The following is a 6,728-nucleotide window of genomic DNA, read 5'->3' on the forward strand; positions in this document are numbered from 1 at the left end:
TGTTGGCTGGGTGTTCATGATGGCTCATACCTGTAATTCTAGCTACTCAGGAGGTTGAGATCTGAGGATCGTGGTTCGAAGTCAGTCCAGCAGAGAAGTCCATGAAACTCTTCTTTTTTATGTGATGCTTTTTTCATATATTTTTATTCTAATTAATAGAATGGTTACATTACATTCACCAGATAGAAGGTACATTACTGCGCAAATATTGATACCCTTTCTCATGTCATGGTCCCCATTTCCCTCCCCTTTCCCCCCTCCCATCTTGATTTCCCCCCTTCCCTATCCTATTTCAAATACCCAATTAAGCATATATAAAATATATCAGATAACAAGGTGAAATATTGTAACCATATGAGATAACCAAGGGACAGCAAAAGAGATGACAGATAACATAGTACATTAAGGACAACAATCACTCATTATATGGCTTTTGTTTCTATATCCTGGAGGTCCTTACATTTAGTGTTATACTATATGGCCTTATGTATCTAGGTTTTGTTCTATTGTAAATCTCTGCTAGGAGAGCCCAAGGTTTCTACTGATTATGACAAATGAGGGAAACCATTGAGCCTATGTTCCTTTGAGTCTGGCTTACTTCACTTAATATGATTTTTTCTAAGTCTTTCCATTTCCTTACAAATGCGGCAATGTCATTCTTTCTGGCAGCAGCATAGAATTCCATTGTGTATAAATACCTCATCATGTTGATGCACTCAGCAACTGAGGGGCATCTGGGTTGGTTCCATATCTTTGCTATGGTGAATAGTGCTGCGATGAACATTATTGTGCTAGTGGATTTAGTTTGTCCTTGTTTCTGGGTGATTGGGTAAATGCCAAGTAGTGGAATTGCTGGGTCATAGGGGAGCTCTATATTTAGTCTTTTGAGGAACCCCCATACTGCTTTTCATAGTGGTTAAAAGAGTTTACATTCAAACAGACCGTGTAGTAGTGATTCCTCCTGGCCACATCCCCTCCAGCATCTGTTGTTATTAGATTTCTTGATCCTGGCCATTCTAACTGGAGTGAGGAGGAATCTTAGCGTTGTTTTGATTTGCATTTCTTTTATGACCAGAGATGTTGAGCATTTCTTCATGTGTCTATAGGCCATTCTTGTTTCTTCTTCAGAGAGGACTCTCTTTAAGTCTTTGGCCCATCTTTTAATGGGGTGGTTGTTTGTTTGGAGATTAGTTTTGGAGTGATTCACTTTTTTGAGCTGTTGATATATTTTAGATATGAGGCTTTTGTCTGTTGTATGGTTAGTGAAAATCTTTTCCCAATCTGTGAGCTTTCTATTTAACTTGCTAGCTATATCCTTTGCCATACAGTAGCTCTGCAGTTTAATGCAGTCCCACTTTTCCAGACATTTTTTGATTTGTTGTGTTTCTGAGTCTTTATTAAGAAAGTTTCGACCTGTGCCAAGGAGACCTAGTGAATCTTCTGTTCCTCTTGTAAAATTTTTGGTGTATCTGCTTTTACCTGGAGGTCTTTGATCTATTTGTAGTTAATCCTGATGCAGGGTGACATAGAAGGACTTTTGACAATGTGGATGGATCCAGAGGACATTCCATTAAGTGAAATAAGCTAGGCATGGGTAATGGTCTACTACTCTGATTTCATGAAGAATCACCGATAGTAGAACACATAAGCAAGTAATGAAATATTCGATAGTAGGGTCTGGGAACACGTTGGTCAAATAGTAAAACATTTCAGGTGTAGACAACTTCTAGGTACATACTGTTCAACATTGAGCTTTTAGTTACAATACTTAAAACACTTAAAAAGGGCTATGAGTATAGATCTTTGGACATACAGTAGAACCTATGCATTCACTGTCAAATGAATTTGTTAACAAAATACATACAGTGTAATACTATCCAGCATTAAAAGGGAAGTAGATTCTAACAATTGCTAAGACAAGAATAACCTAGGAGCCATTATTCCAAGGGAAATAAGCCACAAAAAGACAAGTTTAGTGTCTTCTGATTCTCCTATAAGACACACTGCAAGTAGTCAAAGTCAGAATAGTGGTTGTGGAGGGCTGAAGGAGGGGAGGGAATGGTGAGTATTGGGTATAGTGTTTCAATCTTGCAATATAAACAGAGTTCTGAAGATTCTACTCGTGATGTTTATACATATTCATTCTTATTTCACACCACTGAACTGTACCCTTAAAATGGTTATGATGGTAACATTTTTATGTGTATTTTTCATTACCCCAAAATGAGATAAATAGTTCTACAATACTAAGCATTTTAGGAGTATGATAAAGGAGAATCAAATTCTACTAGAAATCCCATAGGCAAAGGAATATTAAAACTTTTTGAAATAATTCCAATTTGCAGGATCAACACAATGAGACAGTAATGGTTTGTAACTATATTTTCCCCAAATCAAACAAATATGTAACTTAATATGTCCAAGGTTGGCTCAAACAGAAATACACTATCCTTTTCTTTGTTACTTCTAAAAAAGAAATCCAAAATAATGAAATATACCCATCCTAAAAGTACAGGGGGATTTAAGCTGCTTTTCTCTGAGTATACTCCACTTACACCCCTGTTAGAGGACTGAATTGATATTACACAGTTAGGATAATTGTAGCATTTTATCAAGTTGGCAGATGCTCAGTAATCATTTTTGTCCCCATTAGTCAACAATAGATACAAAATAATAGGACACCTGTTGGTGTTCATATAACTGTGTCTGAATTGGAAGGTACCAGCTCTCATCATTCCAGACAGTGAGTGACCCAGAGGAGTTCTGATATCTTTCATGATGATAGCTGCATATAAATACTTAGATTATGCTGGAGACTTCTACTGCCCAGCACAGTGTTCCTATTTAGTCAAGGCCTTCTCCTGCTGTATTTATAAGCATCCGAGATTATTTATAAAGCTATTGTACAAAAAGTAAATTGAGGAATGACAAGGGACTCCACTGTTATTTCTGGCAAAAGAAGAAACAGATGTATGTTTATTATTGTTATTTATTATTTATGGATATATTATTTCAGTTTTAGTACATTCAAATCACATTAAACTAAGTGGCTTATTCAAGCTAATAGTTAATTATCCAATCGTCCAATTATGAAATACTCTTTTGTGAAAAAAATGGCAAGAAGCCTTACCTTTGTGAGAATTGATTTGTGGTTCTATTTTACAGGGCTATGTGCTCCCACGTGGAGGAGGTAATAGAAAGCAAAAATAATCCACTCCATTTTTATTCAATTTTACAGCATGCAGTGTAACTATAAATAAATAGGTATTTTCAAAGACCCCACATCTTAAACATTCAAATAACGTTATTGTTGAAGCATTTCATACTGTGGAAAGGGACTGTTACATGGTATTATCATTCCTCATTTGTGTGTGTGTGTGTGTGTGTGTGTGTGTGTGTGTGTGTGTGTGTGTGTGCGCTTGCGTGCGCCAGACTTGGGATTTTTTTTTTCTTCTCAGTTAGCACTCTACAACTTAAGCAACATTTTCACTTCTGGATTTTTGGTGGTTGATTAAAGATAAGAATCTCATGAACTCCCCGGCCCGGCTTTGAACTACATTCCTCAGAACTAGCCTCTTGAGTAGCTAGAATTACAGTCATGAGTTGCCAGTGCCGGTCCTCTGCAAATATTCTGGAAAATAAATTTCTCATAGCTATGATATGGAACCAACCCAGATGCCCCTCACTTGATGAGTGGATCAACAAGATGTGGTATTTATAAACAATGGAATTCTATGTTGCCATCAGAAAGAACGAATATCACACTATTTGTAACATACTATAGAAATGATCCCTGAAAGTATAGTCTTTATCACACCGTTTGTAAGGAAATGGAGAGACTTGGAAAAAATCATATTAAGTGAAGTAAGCCAGACCCAAAGGAACATAGGCTCAATGGTTTCCCTCATCTGTAATAATTAGTACACATCTAAAACTCTCCTAGCATGGGATTACAATAACTTAAACCCTAGACACAGAAAGCCTTATAAAGGATTAGGCCAATTAATGAACCTCTAATGGTCATGGAAACAAGAACTTAATTATATGTGACTGTTATTCTTTAGGTATTATGTTTTTTTCTCTTCTCTTGTGTTTCCCATTGTTTAATCTCATATTGTTATAGTATCCCACTTTGTTACCTGGTATATTATATACCTGTTTATTTGAAATACATACATATATATATATATACCCGTTTATTTGAAATACGAGGGGAAAAATGAGAGGAGGGGGTGGGGGAAGGGAAATGGGGACAAAAACCTAAGAGGGGATATCAATGTGTGAGAAGTAATGCACCCTCTATCTGACAAATATAACTGTAACCCCTCTATACATTGAAATAAAAATATATAAAAAAGAAAATAAATTTCTGGAATTTCCACGAAACTGGTTTGTGTCATACAAGAAGGCATAGTCATATCTTTTATGTCCAAGCACTAGTGATTGCAAATAGGGATATGTTTTAGGAAAGTCATTCAAAATTGTTTAGTCTTTAGACATAAAACAAAGCCACCAGAAACCCTTTTATATCTTAAATATTGTAAGACTAAATGGAAAGTAGTAAAAATCATAGCTAAACGTATTTATTCTGATGTAATTTCAAGGAATATCTATAAATTAGTGAAAGACCTGAATTACTACAATTATTTATTTATTTTTTTTGCCAGTTCTGGGGTTTGAACTCAGGGCCTGAGCACTGTCAAGGCTAGTGTTCTACCACTTAAGTTTTTTTTCTATGTATGTGGTACCAAGGAATCAAACCCATGCTAGGCAAGCACTCTATCACTAGGCCAAACTCCTGGCCCTGAATTAGTAAAATTTTTAAAAGTACAATAAATAATAATAATAATAATGTTCTGATAAGATAACAATAGCAATGCAATATATGTTTTAATTTAATAAAGTTTTTATCTTGGCTAATACATAATTGCCTTGTATATTGATACCTACCAAGAAATTTCTTGAATCAATTTTAAACACTTGCTAATTCATTGATATTTTTGCTAGTATCAAAAATTTGCTTTTATAATCAATAACCATGATGACTTCAGCCCAACTCCTGCCCCAACTTATCAAAGTTATAGAATATAAATGGACATGGTTATATATGCTAGAGAAAATGTTGGACTGTCAGCTAGATTTGTTTTTCATTGTTTTTCAGACTATTGAGGTTTACAATATTTTAGCTGGAATTTTTTACAAGTTTTTAAAATACAACTTTCTGCCTTCTCTCAAGCAGTTAGCAGCTTTGGTGATACTGTCCTGTTCCACTTGCAACAAAGCAGACAGAACTGAGAGGCGCCTACTCCTATGGTATAGCCTTGAGCCCTAGCATTTACCACAGCACCATCATTTTCTATTGCTTTCTGTCATATAGGCCTAGAGTCTGTTGCCAGTTATCATCTAAAGTATTAAGTCAAACTCAAGATTTTGGTTTTAATAGTATAGTCAGTGGGAATGAGTTTTTTTTTTTAATTTAAGGTTAAGGGCCAAGAGTTTGGCCTAGTGGTAGAGTGCTTGCCTAGCATGAAAACCTGGGTTTGATTCCACATACATAGAAAAAAAAACCTGGAAGTGGTGCTGAGGCTCAAGTGGTAGAGCTTTAGCCTTGAGAAAGTCCAAGGACAGTGCTCAGGCCCTGAGCTCAAGCCCAGGACTGGCAAAAAAAAAGTTGAAGTTAATTATTTTGGTGGTGGTCCTGAGACTTGAACTCAGGGCCAGGGTACTGTCCTTGAGCTTTGTTGCTCAAGGCTAGTGTTCTATCACTTGAGCCATAGCTCTGCTTTCAGGGTTTATGTGGTTAATTAGAGGAAAGATTTTCACAGACTTTTCTGTCCAGGATGACTTTGAACTGCAACCCTCAGAGCTCAGCATATGAGTAGCTATGATTACAAACATGAACTACTGGTACCCAGCTTAACATTTTTTAATGTCTGCATGATTTCAAGTTTAAAATCTTGAATCAGTTTTTTTTAGTACTTTTAAGTAGTTGAACAAAGGGATTTCAATTCAACACATGTGTTTATGAGTAAACTGCATCTTAATCATTGTCACCAATGAGGACTGCTTTGAAGCAGGGAAATGACATTGTATGGGCTTGAGGAAATTTTCCTGGCCTATTTGGAGAACATTTTTTTTCACACCTGATAAGAATATTGTGTGTATTTGCAAATGGTTACATCTTCCAAACTAGATTTAGTGCTTATTTGTTATCTGGAAGCTCTGTGATTTTCTTCTCTCACTTTTCAGGTAGAAAAATTGGTCACAGCATTCTTTGACTTCTCTGACTCAGCCAATTTTGTGCAGCTGTCTTGTTTGATTTTCCTATCTCTTGGAATTGTACCACCCTGTAGAAGACTGTGCTACTGGATTCCCATAAGCACTCCCGAAAGCTTAGTACAGGGAAGACTTTAGATTGCCAACAAGCACAAATTAAATGATAATATGGTTCCTAATGTCTTCTTCACTGTTCTCCTGCATGGCCAAGCATCTGAGCTTTTTAGAACCAGCCATTAAACATTAAAGTGACAGAAATAAAATTAATATGACAGTCTTGCTTTTGCTAGAATTAAATGATGCAAATACCCTTAATTAGATTCAATTCCATATGCCTAGAGAGTAAACTTTTCTTCTAAAAAGATAGAATACTAATGTCTTGCATTGATGAGGAGCCTTTCATCTAGGAGATTTTCCACATGCTTTAAAAACCAATATGGTACAATAAAAGC

At 36.0% G+C, this 6,728-nt stretch overlaps 1 pseudogene; it reads right to left on the reverse strand.

Annotated features, from left to right (window-relative positions):
- Positions 1-3,721: 3,721 nt before the first annotated feature.
- LOC150040484 (small nucleolar RNA U3) lies at positions 3,722-3,809 on the reverse strand (annotated as a pseudogene).
- Positions 3,810-6,728: the final 2,919 nt, after the last annotated feature.

The sequence above is a fragment of the Megascapheus bottae genome, chromosome X (genome assembly GCF_031878675.1).
Source record: "Megascapheus bottae isolate mThoBot1 chromosome X, mThoBot2.hap1, whole genome shotgun sequence".
Classification (NCBI taxonomy): domain Eukaryota; kingdom Metazoa; phylum Chordata; class Mammalia; order Rodentia; family Geomyidae; genus Megascapheus; species Megascapheus bottae.